We start from the raw sequence: 20,937 nt of genomic DNA, 5'->3' as shown, positions 1-20,937 counted from the left end.
AACACAGTTCCTAGATCCCCAATTCAGTCAGTTAATCCCCGATTTGAAATACCATTCGGTATATGGTTTCGGATCCAATATTCGCAAACTATTTTAACAAAAGTTAATCCAACTGCTACTAACCCGTTGGTCATACACTCTCAGGTGATTTCTTGATTAGTGACAATAACAAGATTCGTCAGCTCGTGGATAGGCTGCTCCTTATTGGGATCGCAACATTAGTATATTTAGGGATGCTGTCGACGCGTATGCAAAAGAAATGGGTAAAAGGAGAAAATGAATTTGTTGAATGTCCTCTGGAGTGGAGTAAATCAGTGTCTCATGCTGTGATGGGGAGAAGGCTCACACGCAAACAGAAAGGGCAGAATTCGAATAAACTCAACCTGGAGCTGCGAGCTGTCGTCCACAGTATGGCTGATGGGCTTCAAATAACATAACCATTATATGTAAGCAAAAATGTCCATACATTGTAGTGTCCTAATGTACCATCAAATCCATGTCTCAAATATAAAACATAACCCTTAACGCATTGAAGTAAAGGCTTTCTTTTTATTTACTGATAGTATTTGAAACAGGTTGAATTAATATTATGTGCATTCTCAAAAACGTCAAAGGATTTGCTTCACTAAGTGAAAAACCTCACACCTTGATCCATGGTACATTGGTCATTAATAGTGGTGACTCTATATGTAGTTACACCACCATCTTTTAGGGTTCCGGATATATGAAAAAACAAATGTCATCTGGAGTTCACTGAGACAACACTTTGTGAAAAGTTGAACTTCCTCATATGTAACATCACATGTAGACATTCAGGCAACCCGGGATTGGCAATTCTAAAACATGTAACCCCCTCATCTGTGTCATTTGTAAATCTGTGCATAAAGACATTCGTGACCAACTCGTGGTATTCCGGGACAAGCCGAATAGCGACTCGTGCCCCTATCCTGGCCATTTTTGCGACTGGGTTCCGTCTCAGCGCAAACGGGCATACCTAAAACAATTGTCAACTCGTTGCGTAATGGTTCACATATGTTTTCCCTTGTATCATATATATTTCAAAAGCAGTTTAAAACACATCGCGACGTGCGAAATTATACAGTATGATTGAACACATGTAAGTGTGTCTTTGGTATATTTTTAGATGCAAGACATATGTGAAATCAAAAATATTTCTGAGGGATTCTTTGACGAAGAGGTTGATATCATACGCCCATTCGGATTGGTTTGTCGTATTTTCGCACTTAACATTCATCGATAGGGGGACGAGTCTTCTTGCAGGTTACGGAAAGGGGCGAGTGGTGACGAATGGCATAAAGAGTGACCATAAACTTACTATCCACAATACTGTATGACAAGAGGGAGCACTTCAACTTTCCAATTGTCAACTTTATGTCGAGCAATATTCCTGCAGCTCCAGCTTTCGATGTCTACATTTCACAACATTTGAGGCACAGTCGATCATGATCTGGGGATTGACAACTTGACGAAAGAACGACCACGTTGATGTTACGTGTCGATTCCCCGATTGAAACAATATGTTAACTCAGAAGTAGGTATGTAAAACAGTGCAGAAATGACGACTGATTGAACTACCAACAGGCATCAAAAGCGATCAAGGCTTTAAAAGGGGGTAAGAAGTGATACAAATAGGGAAGAGAATTTATTTCAGGTCTAGTTTGTTGACAGAGGTCCGATGTTCTTTGAGTCTGGTGTTGAGGGGTCTGAGGGTTTCTCCAATATACCGGTGGCCACAGTTGCAGGGCATCCTAGTATTTCCATCCTCGAGGGTTGGGAAAAGACTTGATTCGACATGGAGATGATGCAGTGACATCCAACAACAAGTACAGCAATGCCCTCTGCCTCATCACATTCATTCACCTGATGATGGAGTAAGTATATACTCCGAAACGTTGTGTTCCTCATAATAAAGAAGTTGACATCCATTGATTCTCTTCCTTATCATTAGAGATGATTAATATATCATACGAAGATAGAAACCCGTGCCATAGGTGACGTCACTTGACATTTGTGGGGACCCGTCTGACCTTGCACTATGTGTCTGTGTGTCATACTGTAGTGTTGGCATTATTCAGTGCTGACACGCTAGGTTTCGTTGCCCAACACATGAAAGGGTGTCCCAGGAAGACGACATGTGACACCGTCACTGACCTCATACCATTGCACATGCTTTAAAAGTCGTTTAGATCGGGATTTCAATGTTAGCTTGAAGAAACTAGAATTAATCAAAATAATGAACTAGCGACCACACTAGCGATCTATAGCAGCAGATATTATTCTCAATGCTATAATCATGCGTAAATGACAAGCAGCGCGGTCTTACAATTTAAGCAAAATACGTGTAGGAGTTACCCATCCAAGAGACACCAGTGCCTCACGAAACAACTACGTACGTTAAGATCGTTACCCTCTGGCGTTGAGGGCTAAAACAAGGACTGGTCGGCTCCATGTATCCATGTCAAACTGCGGCATGGTATCGCAGTGGGCTAGAAGTATAAAATCGTGATAAATCCGGATTATTACCAACAGACACGCACACACGCAATCACCACGCGTGCATGCACGTTAAAATATAAGTGCAATAATCTTCAACGCGACATTACACCCCATTTCACCTCACTTCATCTCACATATAGATTACATTAAAGGAGTAAATTCTATTTAAATATTTTTTAAGCAAAACCAAAGTTGACTTTTTACATTTTCAAAATCAACCAGCTAAATGCAAGTACATGTTCTAGGCAGCTTTATTGTCGGCAGTTTAATGTTTATAATGTTGACATTAAAAGCGTAAATTCGCTACAACTTGACTTTATGTCCATAGAAGTTTTGGCTATTTTTGAAGAAGCATATTCATTCAAGAGCAAATAATTCCGACTTGTGAAAGGTGGTCGATGCGTAAAGTATTTTCCAAATAAAATCTATCAGTGAACGTGAATCATGTTATCTCACATAAACCCTCATATTTGAAGGCTTTATAATTGAATAAGTTGTAGAGGAAACGCATTTCCACTGTGAGTATGGGCAGTAGACAGCTAGACTGGGGTACTGTGGCCCACACCGGACACCAACAATCACATGTCCGACTCGACAACCAAGACAATTGCAAAGAACTGAGTCTTTCTTGTTCCCAGGAGGATTGTCAGTTACTCAACAACCGCTCAATCTTTGCAATAACTAGTGTTAAATCGCCACTGGCAGCTCAACTACGGAAATAAATGCTCAAATCAGATGCCTGACGGGAGAATATTTCTCAAATCATTTCCATAGCGAACCTTATCTGTACAAAGCGAATTACATAAAGTGGGTCTACGATTTATGTGTTTTATCGAACGTTTGGATGCTGGGCTTGAATAATGACTATTTCCACGGTGTGGCTATACCAGTGCTAACGGACCCTATTGTCAGGTACCAAACATAACCGCGATTACTGACATGTCTCGTGATGGATGCTGGCACCAACGATCTTATTATGGATTTCCCATACCAACTTCCTCAGCTAGACTCGTTTAAAAATACGCAACGGTTGTATATATCTTAATACTACAAATAGACTGATTTGAGCTAGACTGGAAATAATTGGGTGACAATATCTATACGATAGAGAGACCCACGCGTAAAGTACGAACTGCGATCATAGAGATACTGTCTTTACACTAGATGTAGATTGAAATACGTGGGCGACAATATATGTAGTGTAAATTGTTTGAGAGGTGGATGCTAACGTTAGGATAGGACATGCTCAAACTTTTCGCGAACAGCTGGAGTCCACACTGACGTTCAGTGATCCGTTCATATAATTTTCATCCCTAGTTTTCCTCTTACGCACAATGGAATCTGTCTCGACTGGTTATTCTCTGTCGTTGACGTCATACATTTACAGACTCGAGGCAAAATGTGGCTATACTACAGGGACTATAATAATCCATAGCATTCTCAGGGAATCTGTGCACAGCCTGAATCTGAAATGATGATAAGTATACACATATCGCTGAAATGCACTATATATCAGTTATATACCGACTTGCCTGTACGTATACACATATCGCTAAAGTACACTATATATCAGTTATATACCGACTTGCCTGTATGTATACACATATCGCTGAAATACACTATATATCAGTTATATACCGACTTTCCTGTACGTATACACATATCGCTGAAATACACTATATATCAGTTATATACCGACTTGCCTGTACGTATACACATATCGCTGAAATACACTATATATCAGTTATATACCGACTTTCCTGTACGTATACACATATCGCTGAAATACACTATATATCAGTTATATACCGACTTGCCTGTACGTATACACATATCGCTGAAATACACTATAGATCAGTTATATACCGACTTGCCTGTACGTATACACATATCGCTGAAATACACTATATATCAGTTATATACCGACTTGCCTGTACGTATACACATATCGCTGAAATGCACTATATATCAGTTATATACCGACTTTCCTGTATGTATACACATATCGCTGAAATGCACTATATATCAGTTATATACCGACTTGCCTGTATGTATACACATATCGCTGAAATACACTATATATCAGTTATATACCGACTTGCCTGTACGTATACACATATCGCTGAAATACACTATATATCAGTTATATACCGACTTGCCTGTACGTATACACATATCGCTGAAATGCACTATATATCAGTTATATACCGACTTTCCTGTACGTATACACATATCGCTGAAATGCACTATATATCAGTTATATACCGACTTGCCTGTACGTATACACATATCGCTGAAATACACTATATATCAGTTATATACCGACTTGCCTGTACGTATACACATATCGCTGAAATACACTATATATCAGTTATATACCGACTTGCCTGTACGTATACACACATCGCTGAAATGCACTATATATCAGTTATATACCGACTTGCCTGTATGTATACACATATCGCTGAAATGCACTATATATCAGTTATATACCGACTTTCCTGTACGTATACACATATCGCTGAAATACACTATATATCAGTTATATACAGACTTGCCTGTATGTATACACATATCGCTGAAATACACTATATATCCGTTTTATAACGACTTTCCTGTACGTATACACATATCGCTGAAATACACTATATATCAGTTTCATACCGACTTGACTGTTCGTATACACATATCGCTGAAATACACTATATATCAGTTATATACCGACTTGCCTGTATGTATACACATATCGCTGAAATGCACTATATATCAGTTATATACCGACTTTCCTGTACGTATACACATATCGCTGAAATACACTATATATCAGTTTCATACCGACTTGCCTGTACGTATACACATATCGCTGAAATGCACTATATATCAGTTTCATACCGACTTGCCTGTACGTATACACATATCGCTGAAATGCACTATATATCAGTTTCATACCGACTTGCCTGTACGTATACACATATCGCTGAAATACACTATATATCAGTTATATACCGACTTGCCTGTATGTATACACATATCGCTGAAATACACTATATATCAGTTATATACCGACTTGCCTGTACGTATACACATATCGCTGAAATACACTATATATCAGTTATATACCGACTTTCCTGTACGTATACACATATCGCTGGAATACACTATATATCAGTTATATACCGACTTGCCTGTACGTATACACATATCGCTGAAATACACTATATATCAGTTATATACAGACTTGCCTGTATGTATACACATATCGCTGAAATACACTATATATCCGTTTTATAACGACTTTCCTGTACGTATACACATATCGCTGAAATGCACTATATATCCGTTTTATAACGACTTTCCTGTACGTATACACATATCGCTGAAATGCACTATATATCCGTTTTATAACGACTTTCCTGTACGTATACACATATCGCTGAAATACACTACATATCAGTTATATACCGACTTGCCTGTATGTATACACATTTCGCTGAAATACACTATATATCAGTTATATACTGACTTTCCTGTACGTAAACACATATCGCTGAAATACACTATATATCAGTTATATACCGACTTTCCTGGACGTATACACATATCGCTGAAATACACTATATATCAGTTATATACCGACTTGCCTGTATGTATACAGATATCGCTGAAATACACTATATATCAGTTATATACCGACTTGCCTGTGTGTATACACATATCGCTGAAATACACTATATATCAGTTTTATAACGACTTGCCTGTACGTATACACATATCGCTGAAATACACTACATATCAGTTATATACCGACTTGCCTGTATGTATACACATTTCGCTGAAATACACTACATATCAGTTATATACCGACTTGCCTGTATGTATACACATATCGCTGAAATACACTATATATCAGTTATATACAGACTTGCCTGTATGTATACACATATCGCTGAAATACACTATATATCAGTTATATACCGACTTTCCTGTACGTATACACATATCGCTAAAATACACTATATATCAGTTATATACCGACTTTCCTGTACGTATACACATTTCGCTGAAATACACTATATATCAGTTATATACTGACTTTCCTGTACGTATTCACATATCGCTGAAATACACTATATATCAGTTATATACCGACTTGCCTGAATGTATACACATATCGCTGAAATACGCTATATATATATATATATATATATATATATATATATATATATATATATATATATATATATATCAGTTACATACCAACTTGCCTGTATGTAAACACATTTATCATATAATGGGTAGGTATCTCGGCAGGATAAAGCCAACGGATAAAAACGATATCTGTTGGGGTCATATGCGGACAGAGATGCAAATATCAAAGGTGAAGTAGGACTACTTTCACTGTTTATAAACAAACATGGCATCGCCCTCGTCATTCGGCGATCGAGTCAGAATTAACCATCGTGAATCTGGATAAACTACAGGGATAATTTCTATCATTATCAAACGAACAGTCTAATATACTGAAAATCAGTGTCTAACTTGACGTAGCTAAGGCATCTTATAAGTTTTTGCAACTTTCGAGATATAAATTTCGAAACAATTTTGCGAGGGCACGAGGTCCAGCCAAGCGGGATCAGTAGCCATATCTGTGCTTGTAGACCGCTGTGGCTTGAAACCTTCTCCACAAATCAAAATGGTCGGATTCGGCCGAAATATGTTTGAACTGTTACCTTGTTTCGATTTGTCGCCGTGTGTACATCTGACTACACTTCTTAACGTTATGAAAGGACAGACCGACTGTCAACAACGTCTGACCGTGGCCGTGACGTCTCAGACTAGGTTTAGAGTAGCTTCCCTTTGACAAAGGGCAGTTACTCTAGCGGACAGACTGATGGATTGCCGAGAAAGGCAATTAAAAACAACTGTTGTTTTGCGTATATATACTGTTACTTCGCCACTGTATAAGAAACAGATTTCAGTTGGAACTATGTTGGCTGCTATCACAGTCCGACTGACACATCACTTACCCTGTGACGTAATAAATAGTAATGCGCGCATTCCAGGAAAACTCGCAATGTTTAGGTAATGTTTGTGAGAGAGGGAAGGTGATTTATTTAGCACAGAATTAAAGAATGACATTATATGATAAAGAGGTTATCACGCCAAGGCTCGCTAAATACAATGTTTATTCCTAATGCAGGATATTTACCATCCCCAAACACACTCGCGTGATAACCTCTATATCTCTGAAATACACTATATATCTCTTATATTATATACCGATGAATCTATCTATCTAATCTATCTATCTATCTATCTATCTATCTATCTATCTATCTATCTATCTGTCTGTCTGTCTGTCTGTTGGTCTGTCTGTCTGTCTGTCTGTTGGTCTGTCTGTCTGTCTGTCTGTATCTTACTTACAAACGGGGAGTATGTCAAGTGACGGCACTTGCTTCAGCCCATCAATCCATGTGTGAAGCCCTCCTCTGCTGTCCCCTGCCTCAATATTGTTGGAATCGTGCTGAAATTGGCGTAAAACCATACTCACTCACTCACCCTGCTAAAGCCCAACAGTAGGTGAAACTAGATGCTTCCAACCCCCGCAATGTGTGCCTGCATATATACCACACAACACAGAGGAATGCTTCTGAGAAAACAGTCAGCAGCGATGGTATATTTCTGTCTTTACGCTTGATTTGTCGTATACAGTTTATATAATTAGCCTTCTCTGCTGGTAACGAGTTAACTGTTAGCGTAATGTGCTATCAGATATTAACATGACGCATATTCCACCGCGACCGTTACTGCCAAGATTCTTCTTCCCGAATAGGAAGTTGCCCAGCCACAACTCTCTGGAGAAGCGTGCGGGGGTAAGCAGTGATCACTATCTATACGATATACATCCGTCAGGCAGACATTTGTAATACATTCTATATCACGCGGTCATACGTGCGCCGAGGGGCTTAAATCCTACGAAAATGTGCTGATTTATCGGGTTACGTTTCTCCTTCATCACGTCAACGTTGATGCCGCCAACACAAACTAAGGCGTGTTTGTGAAGACGGCGGTATGTGGCACACATTGCTGCCGCTGTGTCGTCGCACACGTTGCTGCCGCTGTGTCGTCGCACACGTTGCTGCTTGTCCGACAACACAAGCCAACTCTACACGGCAATCACAATCTTCTCCCAAGGCGTTCGAGATCTTCATTTATTGACGGTGATTCTTCGAGGTACCGATACAATCCTCTCTTCCTATTAATCATTGTTTTATCCTTGAATGAGACGTTACATCTGCTAACAAAGACAATACATCTTATTTTTCCCGAACATCAAAACAGTTGCCGCAAACTGTTGTATAATTATCCTCATGTGTGAACTCCTTGAGCTATGGATCAGAATTGGTTTATAGATTATATGGATGTGTTTGTGACATAAATCAGAAAATCGTGTTGTCAATTAGATACCTAATGTAGTATTCTCTCATATGCATCGAATTGGAGCTGAACACTTTAAATTTAAGTATACTTACATTCTACAATGACAAAATGAGAACTGCCTCACTTGAGTAATGTGTGTGTTTCTTTGTTTGTTGTTTTATGCAACTGGGATACGATGGCATGCATCAACCAGGTCAGCGAGTCTGATCAGCCGATCCCGTTAGTCGCCTCGTACGACAAGCATGGATTGTCAAATCGAGGGAAATCTGAAAATAATTCGCGTGTGTATTTACGCGCCACACACACACACACACACACACACACACACACACACACACACACACACACCATCACATCCATAACCCCTGATACTTAGTCAATTGCGTCCCTCACCCCAAGAGAAAAAGGAGCGAGTCTCGCCGTGTATAATAATTGTAAAAATAGCACCACTGTTATGCTCATAATGCTCTGTCCAATATACTGCCCAAAAAGCTTTCGGTTAGATTCGATACCGCGGGGAGACTAATCAGAATACAGGATTATTAATGATCGTGATGTAATAAATGTTTGTCATACGATTGTTTATTTTATACATTATTGATTTTTCTAAATATCAACGATTCAGGAATGAGGTGGTAACTATAAACATGTTTACAATAAGATACCTGAAAGGTTCGACACTAATAACATGCTCGTGTGGATCTCAACTGAACGAACTCAAGTTTAATTGCATAATATACGTGATTATGACTTTGCGAACGATGCACTATTATGCTCAGTTCCAAACGTTAATATGTCTTTTATCTCTTTACAAAAAGAGCAAAATACCAGGTGTCGTACCGTCATTATACATTCTACTTGCAAAGAGACAGCCGTACCTTGACAGTATCATGTTTGATATTTTACATGGCAAATTGCAATATTTACCAGCGTAACAACACTGTTTATCCTGACACAGATGGAAGTCTAGAGGCACGACAATGACACAACTTGATGGACGTTTCTACGTTAACCGCTCAAAGCCTTGATTCAAAGTTGAGCCACATAACTGAGATACGACTTCAGATCATGCTTTAGAATCGAAATTATGAAAATAGTTGATAGACAACAAATGAGAGCTTTGAGTTCACAATAGAACTATGTCCTCGAACTATGCGGTAATCCTGACAGGTGTATTCCCAAAGCAAAGTGTATTTACGTAAACTACGTCAGTGATAATCACATACAGTTGTCAAAAATTAGATCTCACTAGTTCTCCCCAAAACAGGAAGGAGCACTTAGTTCATCACACTACAAAATCTAACGCTTTAGAAACATCTGTTGAAACTAATCTCAACTGCTCGGTAAATGTTACTGGAAACTTCTTCTTTTTTAAATTCAACGAAATTGTTCAACATGCCCTAAGATATCATCAGCAAAAAAGTGTTGAAATCCATTGAAACTGGTCATGAGTTTGAAACTGGAATTACCCTTGTGAAGAAATATATCACGTAAAAAGCATAAAACATGAAGGAAATGGTAGCAATTAACAGTGATCAATATCACATTATAAAGGGGGCCAGCTGATTCAATCGACCTGGGCCACAGAGACAAAGACATGTGTCTGCGTCAATGGACAATCTTGGCCGTAAAAAGAAAACTTGATTACTTTTCTCACTGTGGTGTAACAAAACCCTAGGAAGCCCTTTGACTCCATGTCGTGGGCTAATTACAGCGGTATTGGCTGCAATCAAATAGTGTCTATCTGTTATCAGCAGTAGAACGCAGACTTCAGGCCCGGTCGTGGTCATGCAATATGAATGAATAGATGTGTGTAACGTGTGACCTTTAACACTATGCTATTTTGCAGGTGGCCAAGATCCTCCGATATTAGAACGGTTTGAAATTTAAAAGCGAAAGTGTCGTTTTAATTAGTTAAATTTACTTAATTTAGATGCGAGAGGTCATTTTATCCTCGACTGACTGAATGTTTCAGATAACTAACCAAGTTCCGGTATGACGTATACGTTGAGGAAGAAAATATATTTATGTCATGGAGAATCAGGCAGTTTCTTTAATCTCCGCTTTGCCCATTGTTCTAGACAAATCACGGAGTTGGTTAAAATCATCAGCAGATTGAGAGTTTAAACAATCATGACTGTGCTTGAGACTCACATCAACAGATCGAGTGTTTGGGGAATCATGGCCACTGTGTTTAAAATGATATCAGCAGATCGAATGTTTAGGCAATCACGACCGAGTTCAGACTGCCAATCACAGTGTATAGTACAGAACAGTCAGTCAACAGTCAGATATCATTTCCTTCACTGGCCTTGTTTGTCGGGCTAGCGTTATAGGGGGGCATTTAGCTTATCTTACAGCATTAAGTGGCGGCAATCAGTTCTTGAGGTATATTTCGCACGATAAAGTCAAATCAACGCAATCAGCCACGTGTGTGACAATAAGGAGTTTGATGAAAAAGAAAGATTAAGGTGCGAGAGCATCTGTTAGAAACCCATCTTATGTCAAACGTTATGTTGGTAGTTGTTGCTTTCCACTCTCCATTTCATATCGGTTATTGTACAATAGAGTAGTTCCAATACGATAAGGCTTATCTTGACTACACATGGCCAAATCACATCCTGCTTCTTGACAGACCAACTTGATTTAAAATTAATTATTCATCAGTTATTTAACGACATCGGTTGACGAATACATTTATGAAGCCAAATCCATTGGGGGATATTTCCAGCACGTTTTGTAATTGCATGTCTGAATATTAGAATCCGGTGCTCTTAGTGGACAATGGTCAATCAGGAAACCAAGCAAACACGTTGTTGACCTCAGGTCATCTTCATCTTCGGACAAATATCAAGATGTGTCATTGATTCAGAATTAGCAGTGTAGTTCACAATTCCAATAGACCCATCTCCCGTACCGTCCCCACCGATCTCAAGCCTTTAATTAGAATATTGTGGTCACGATATCACTGGGGGCTCTTTTGACCGATAGGAATGACTTCGATGTTGAGCGTCCTCCCAAGCCACCCGTGGTCAGCGAGATTAGGACAGAATGTGTCGCGCTGCGTTCAGTCTGCGACGTCATTTACAACTTTCGTCAATAACTACTACAGCAGCGACGACTGAGATCCACAGTTCCCTAGTGTTGCCATCGTTTACGTGTTCAAAAACGTTTGCATTCGTGATCGTAATAAATGCGGATTTAACCTATATCTTAAAAATATAGTTTCCTACGACGCGTGGTTGCTGAAGCTGATCACGATTCACGTTGGAATGTTGATATAACACCATACCATGTATAGAAGTTGTGCGTCATGTTTTGTTTCTAAATGTCATACTAGGAATACAGTTTTTTAACAGTTCCAGTATCAAGCTGACACGAACTCGTATGTATGTTAACATCGTGTTATGTCATGACTGTCACATTTACACGTTCTCATGTCAGCAATTGTCCATCCCTGCTTCCACGGATAGTTCTCTAGAAGGGAGGCGGGTATAAGGTGATAAGTAGCCTACGATTCCAGCTGCAAGATTTATCACAGAAAGTACACACTGATCAGGGAGAAGGATAGGTTGATGGGATGGTGAGATGGGTACTCGTGGCGGGATGAGGTTGTGGGGGAACTGATGGTGGGAGATGAGGTTGTGGGAACTGATGGTGGGAGTTTTGGGGGGTACTCGTGGCGGGATTAGGTTGTGTGTACAGGGGGCGAGATGAGGTTGTGGATACTGGGTCGGGATGAGGTTGTGAGATGGGGTTGAAGGAATAAGATTTGCGGTGTAATCTGGTGGCGGAATGATGGTGTGGGGCATTGGTGGCGTGATGAGGTTGGTGAATGAGGCTAGGGGTTGAGGGTGGGGAGATACAGACGGCAGGGTTGTAGTGTTAGCACACTGAGATTCCATGCCGCAGTTTAACATGAATACCCCACTCAGACACAGTATACTGACTCCGAGCCGACCAGTCCTTGTTTTAGCTCCTTAATACCTAGTACCAGCCAGGGTAACAACAAGTACCATCCTCATCTGTTAACGTCTTTTGCTATGACGCGACCGGGGATCGAACCCCAGACCTTCTGTCTCCGGGCAGACGCTAAACCACTAGACCACGGAGACGGTCGTGAGATGGATGAAATAGGGGAGACGTGACTGTCGGAATGAGGTGTCCTGTTTGGAGTTGGTTGAATGATGAATGTGGGTGGCGCAGCTGGACTCCCCGGACTGTGAGATGAACCTCGTCCATGCGTGGAAATAGCTCTACAGTTATTTGTATAGTCAAGTCATAAGGCTGAGAGGAAGGGAAATAGATAACACGTTTGCAGGTATTTTCTCCACACCATATGTTCCTCTTATTAACGCTGTATGACTGCAGATTTGTAAACTGGAATGTTTTTCCAAAAAAATGTACAAATACGTCGACGAAATATATCACAGCATATATACCAAAATTTTAAATAAACAATTAACCCAAGATGTTCATTTCAAAGGGGCCTTATCTTTCCTAACATAGTCCATACAAACACCCGGTGTCCTTACTAAGATACTGAGATCTACTGATATCATGCTCATCCCTATTTTGCATTCTACACCCTAAAGAATTTGTTTCAGCAGATGTTCGAGACTGATAGTATCTGATGCAGGCGTTCTGAAACTACTGTCGACCGCCTCCGTGGCCTAGTGGTAGCGTCCGCCCGGAGAGCGGGTGGTCCGGGGATCGACCCCCGGCCCCATCATACCAAAAGACGTTAAAAGATGGTACTTGTTGTAACCCTGTCTGACGTTAGGCATTAAGGGGCTAAAGGAAGGAACGGTCGGCTCGGAGTCAGTATACTGTGTCTGAGTGGGGTATTCATGTTAAACTGCGGCATGGTATCTGAGTGGGCTATAGCACCATCAGCATCAGCCCGGACTAGTACAAGCACACACACACACACACACACACACACACACACACACACACACACACACTCACACTCACACTCACACTCACACTCACACGTGTAATACTTGTGCATGTTAAACTCCTTTTCAAATCATCTCTCTTTGACACTTCTGTTAATATATCCAGAGAAACATTCCAAACAAACGGTCAGTACAGGCACACAAACATTCCAAACACACGGTCAATACAGCCACACAAACATTCCAAACAAACGGTCAATACAACCACACAAACATTCCAAACACACGGTCAATACAGCCACACAAACATTCCAAACAAACGGTCAATACAGTCACACAAACATTCCAAACACACGGTCAATACAGCCACACAAACATTCCAAACAAACGGTCAATACAGACACACAGACATCCTAAATAATGTGTCAATTCTGTCACAAAACGGGGGCACGGGTGGCCCAGTCGTCCAAACCGCCGCGATTCGCTGTGCAGAGTTGCGTCCCTTGGGCACGCCGGAAACCTATGATTGTGGGTTCGAATCCCGGTTCGCCCCGATTATGTTTCTAGGTTTGTCAGCACCATACCCGTGCTCGTGGGTTTCACCGAAGTGGTAAACGTCTTAGACCTGCATCACTTCGGGCTTTCCTCCCACATTAAGCTGACACGCCGTGATATAACTGGAATACTGTTAAAACCCGACTCACTCACTCACTCACTGTCACAAAACATTCCAAACAAGCTACCGGTGTCTGCAGCATAAATTACAAATAGAGTTCAAATACTTGTTGATACTGACACATATTTGTTTTGTGGGTATCCATGAACTGACTGGTTATTCAAGCTTTATAAGAGTATACTATCGTCAGATATTGACGGTATCATCAAGCGGTTAATAATAAGGTCTGTACTCCTGCTTCGACGACACGATTGACCAACCTTTTCCCGTATTGATCTGCTGTGTGGCATACGTTATTATACGGATATAATTACCATTTTCTATACCTATTATATATCCCAATTTTTTATTCAAAATTTGGGTATACTGCATTATTTCACACCCTATTTCACATTGTAATAATTCCACGATATAGAGCAATTGTAGGAACAATGAGGATGCAGCATCAGGTAATTACCTTTAATCATATTTATACAATCCACGCGTACAGGTAAACTTTGATATAAAACAAACTGAGTGTAATCCCACATCCAGGCGTCAGACCGGTCGATGGCTAGACAAAACACATCCCATCCACTGAGGTACGAGCAGTAGGCGTACTTGAATGTCCCTTATTATTAACATGCTCACCTTTGATTAGTTTTTATCTAATGTGAAAACAGATTTGTGAAAGCCGAATTAATGTTCCTTGAGGGTAACGTTTCCTTAACAGTGAATGTCCCCAAAAAATAACACCAGAGAAGAATCTAGTATGCAGCCCAATATAAATATCTGCTTTGCGTCACACATATGTTTGGACATGCGCGCTGGTCAACGGAAATAGCTGGAAAGGAAGTTAATCCTCCATCTTTGGTGTTTCCTGTGATCTTAACTAATCAATGCTTTGACTTCGTTGACATTTTCCTTCACAAAAGATGGTATTTTTAGCTATAATTACACAACCAGGTTCTGCTACTCAGAGAGGCATTGCCAGAATGTATGGTTTCGAAACTTTCTGATATCACTATTCACTTCACACAAACAGCACCATAAGCATTCTGAAGTCGGTTGACAGTTATGTATTAACCATGAAACATTCTTGTTCGAAGGATATCCTCTCCTTACTGTACATGGGCAAGTTATACCCAAAATAAGGTCTTTGTGTGCTAATAATTCGCCCAATGCACAAACATATATTCTTTATAGCTTATCCACACAGGAATTAATCTCTCTCAAGGTTCTATGAATCTGTAGTTCTAGCTATCAAATACTCTTACATCTGCCATTACTGTCAGGACGGGGACAACCAACAGATGATTGTACAGCTATTGTTACCTTCATGAGGTATAGAACGAACACATACTGTTATATAAAGGTTACCTTTACGAAGTGTAGAACGAATGTGTAATCAGATGTGATGGATATCTTCTTATTCGACCGACAAATATCAAACTATAACTTTGTGTGGATGCACGTGGCAGTATGTGCAATGAAGTCGCGTTATAGTTGTCCCAGGCAGTGTTATGTCGTTGGTTCATTCTGATTCTGTCTTTGCAAACTGGGTGACCAGTAATGGTCGACATGCAACAGTCTAATTTTACAAGACAGTTCCACAGTTGCCGATCAACCATAGTGTATAATACCCAGTTATGTGATACACAGCCTGTCCCGGACAACCAATGGAACCAACCGACTAAACAAGGCCAGCCCGTGAAGATAGATTATGTATACGAGATAAAACTCCAGGAACATGTGATTAATATTATCGTATCAACATGTCAGCGCAGGTATTAAAACAATCGCATACCTCTGTTTTTATTTCACATCAAAATAGTATCTTCAATGAAATATCCGGCGGAAAGATATGATCAAATCACTATCAGTCATACAGTCTCCCTAAAGCCCTTCTGACACATTTCAAATTAAACCACGTGTGCTGGATAACCCGTTATCATTCCGGGCCCAAGGGTGCTTGTGGTGGAGTAGAGACCAGGAATTAATGATATGGTAATAACACTCCCTCCTAAAGCTACATGGAATACATTGTAATTCGCATGCAAACATTAGGATTGTTTGGCATATCCATAACCAGTCCTTGTTCTGTCAGAAATGATTTATGTCTCAGCTACAGCACGAGCGGTAAGCCGTATGAACGCAGGCCTTCTGATTCTGTCCTTCCGCTAAATATTGCTCGTCACTATATTTAAACTGTGATCATTCTTCTTCTAAACAGTAAATGTCAAGTTCTAATGCATAATGTCGAAACGATAAATATATAAATCTACGATGAATATATGAATGTTCTATTCGTTATTCAAGTCAGCATGCAATGAGCAGGTTTTAACATTATAACAAGTACAACATTTTTGTATGCATAACATTACATCATAGAAAGCATGGCATTACATAATAAGAAGAATAACAACAAGTATAGCATAATAACTTATTTTTTTCCCAACATTATAACAAGTAGAACATTGTAACAAGTATAGCGTTATAACAAGTATTCTATTATAACATATCAACATTTCAACATGTTAACAAGCATAACGTAATAACATTTTAACAAGTATGACGTTATTTTAACAAGTACAACGTTTAAAACATTATACTAAGTATAACATTATAACAAGCATAGCGTTACAACATTCTAACAAGCATGTCGTTATAACAAGCACAACGTTATACCATTATAATAAGTATAACATTTTAACAAGTAACACGTTATAACATGATAACAAGTATATCAGTATAACAAGTATAACGTAATAACATTTTAACACGTATACATTTTAACAAGTATAACGTTATGACAAGCATAACATTATAACATTATATTTTAACGAGTATAGTATAACGGTATAACATTATAATAAGTATATCATTACAAGTATAACGTTTTCACAAGATAATTAGCAATACTATTATAACGTTATTAAAAATTAAAACAAGTATGACGTTAAAACAAGTATGAGGTTATAACATTATAACAAGTTTAACATTTCAACAAGTATGACATTAAGCGTAAACTCCTTAATGTTGTAAGATGAACCATTTATGCTAACTAGACTGATTAATGACAGACACCCACTATTTAACGATAGTTTTGAAACCCGAATCCTGTTTCGTAAATTAAAGCGACAAGAAAAAGCAGAGTCCCATTGCACTATTCCAACTATCTGTCAAGGATGTGTTTATAATTTCTATGAAATAGTAATGACACCAGGTTTTTGAAGGTGTCTGTTACTTGATCACCAAGACCAAAATTATTTAAAAGTACCTTTTTCAGATTAACGGCGACTGGGGAATTTGAAATACAGATTGTACGTATGTACTAAGAGGTCCTGTGCACAGCACACATATCAGGTGGAGTTAAAGCAACGTTAGTGGCGGATTGTACAATGGGTGACCGCGTACAACTTCTTTGAGCCTGAGAGGTTCGAAGGCTTCGTTCCTGCTCCAAACTGAAACACATGTAACACATGTTGTGTCACCCCTGGCAGGTGACTTTAATCAAAGTATGCCTCTGTTCACCTAGCAGTGTATGGGTACCAGGTAGGATAAAATAATAATGTGACTGTTTATCTTCTAGCGCCTCACAGGCAGCTTTGGTTATATATATTCCCCAGGGAGGTGAAAATGACAAACGGACCAGTGACCAGGATCAATGTAGCAGCATGAGCATTCACTTGGTAAATGTAATCTGGCGCATTATAAATTGACTTATTATTAATAATGAGCGAAATATTGCGCAGCGGTGCCTTGATTGCATTTAACAAGAATGCAAAATGAACATAGTTGCTTTATCTACAGGAAACTGCGCGAAATACACGAATGTACAATTCAGTTACCATATGATAGCTGTTCATTTGTCCCCCCGCTGTCAAGTACTGAGACTGTCTTGCATGAAACCCTCATGCTAACGACGAAGAGGGCGTACAGTAGAAAGACAGTAGGGTATTAAGAGTTTGTCGTTACTCTTGTACTGTCTTGTTTATGGAGCCCGAACAGTTACTGTCAGTATCAGAAGAAGCGTTATGCGGTGATAATCGAGACTGGTAACTCTCTGCCGCTGACGTTTTCAATTTAGAACTAAATTATGCTTACAGAACACCTGCGTCAGATAAGTGCATTACCTCTGTCGGAGGGAATTGAGAAAGTATGGAGAAAGTTACGGTTCCAGCCCAAATCGCATCCTGACCTCATCTCCAAATAAACAGTCAGATATCCCCCAACCTGACCATAATCGGCACAAAGGTTTGGCTTATTAAGAGAAATCATTGGTACAATTCGAGATCTAAATATAATAATGTTTTTCGTTGGCCAGTGAGTAATATTTGACTTTCATCTATGTTCATAAACATGCATATGGCTGACTATATATATGCAGCAATAAAAACAGTTAGTCTCCACGTTGACATATGCATAGAACGCCAGTATCATTAACACCTCTACATATGTGGCAGTATGACAAATGATCTCTGCATTTTCTCAATAGTCGTATCGCCTTTCATTATCACCCAATAAACTCGCCAGAGTTTGATGTTTAATCTGCACAACTAATAGGGAATATGATGGCGTTTTCATTTCACATTTCATTCTTCAGAATGTCAAGGATCGCTTGATGTCGGTCCTGGAATACAATCGCATGGTGAGAGTGCCTGTGACACAGTTGCCCGCCATAGACTGGATATACATAATATAGGCATGTGTTGTTCTAACAATGAGCCATCACTAATATCCACAGCAGTTTTAGTAATTAGAATCTAAGGAAGTGGGAACTAGTTGAATATGTGGAGTTGCTCCTATTTCGTATCATCAGCCCGAGGACTTGTCTTTTATGTGTTCTCGTATGTAGGTTCCAGTGGACTGAACCGCCATTGTTATGTTCATTCATGTCTTACATGTTTGTTTAGCTCCTTTTTACATCCTCCGTTGTTATCTTTGAGTGATGACACCTGTACTCGTTCACGAGCAGTGATCAGTGTCTATGTTGCGATTAAAAACACAACTCCCATGTGTGCCCTGAGTATTATGACACTGTGGTTTCATTTCAGAAATGAATCTGAAAATCCAAGAACATGATATATACTATCTGCCATGAAAAGCATCATCACAGTTTTATTAATTCACGTTGAAAAACCTTTTTGTGTGCCGGAAATGCCGTTCAGCATATATTTTTTCTCATAACATCTCAACGCTTTCCCAAGTGTTAGTGTTCTCTTATAGTTTTATGTCCTCCCATTCAACCTCCTCTGCTGTGGTGTTCAAAGTGATCCTATATCCCGGACGGTGTGTATCCAGAGCATATTCATAGATCTCCCCAAGTGTCTGAAACATTTTGTAATACCACCATAAGACGCCACATCTCGGAATATAATACACGAGCCCCAATATATTGTAATAAAAGAAACATTAAGGAAAAGCTTATTGGTGAGTAGTTATTGTCCATTATGGATACACTCTCATTTCAGGCTTCAGCGATTTATCAATCTGACATTCTTACCAGCAATATAAACGCCAAACTATTATTACAATCGCCAAACTACGTGGTCTGTAGCAACGTAACACAAATCGCGTTATTGTGACGAAACATCCATCCTTCACCCAGACGTGATTGTGACAGCGGGCGAGTCCATCAAACGTCACTTAGCCCGGGTAGTTTCCTCTTCGCTCGATGCAGAAGAGCCCCTTGTTTCGGAGTTGGTCCTGCATTCATTATTCTCAGGATTTAGTTACTCCAGCCTGTATCTCTGAATGACTAAGTCACTACTTGGGTTACAACCTATTACATACATTATCATTCCATGTTGAGTCCTTGTTACTGCATCCTAAACTGCATGATCTTGGATGGTCTGAGCTACTACATTTCTGTACAAGGTACTAGTTACTACATCATCTGTGTCACATCCTTGTTACTACATCTTCTATGTCATATCCTTGTTACTACATCCTCTGTGTCATATCCTAGTTACTACATCCTTTGTGTCAGATCCTAGTTACTACATCATCTATGTCAGATCCTAGTTACTACATCTTCTATGTCATATCCTAGTTACTACATCCTCTGTGTCACATCCATGTTACTACATCCTCTGTGCCAGATCCTAGTTACTACATCCTCTATGTCAGATCCTAGTTACGACATCCTCTATGTCAGATCCTTGTTACTACATCCTCTGTGTCATATCCTAGTTACTACATCCTCTATGTCAGATCCTAGTTACTACATCCTCTATGTCAGATCCTAGTTACTACATCCTCTATGTCATATCCTAGTTACTACATCCTCTAAGCCAGATCCTAGTTACTACATCTTATATGTCAGATCCTAGGTACTACATCCTTTATGTCAGATCCTAGTTACTACATCCTCTGTATCAGATCCTAGTTACTACATCCTCTGTGTCATATCCTAGTTAC

General features: G+C 39.5%; 1 pseudogene; it reads right to left on the bottom strand.

The window, feature by feature from the left end:
• The window catches only part of LOC139458261 (uncharacterized), a 66,367-nt pseudogene extending 53,504 nt beyond the window's left edge, over positions 1 to 12,863 (bottom strand).
• Between the last annotated feature and the right edge of the window lie 8,074 nt (positions 12,864 to 20,937).

This window comes from Haliotis cracherodii, unplaced genomic scaffold (genome assembly GCF_022045235.1).
Source record: "Haliotis cracherodii isolate W230 unplaced genomic scaffold, xgHalCrac1.p SCAF_1, whole genome shotgun sequence".
In the NCBI taxonomy this organism is placed as follows: domain Eukaryota; kingdom Metazoa; phylum Mollusca; class Gastropoda; order Lepetellida; family Haliotidae; genus Haliotis; species Haliotis cracherodii.
Note: the sequence above shows the minus strand (reverse complement) of the source record. Positions and strands in the feature narration are given on the sequence as shown.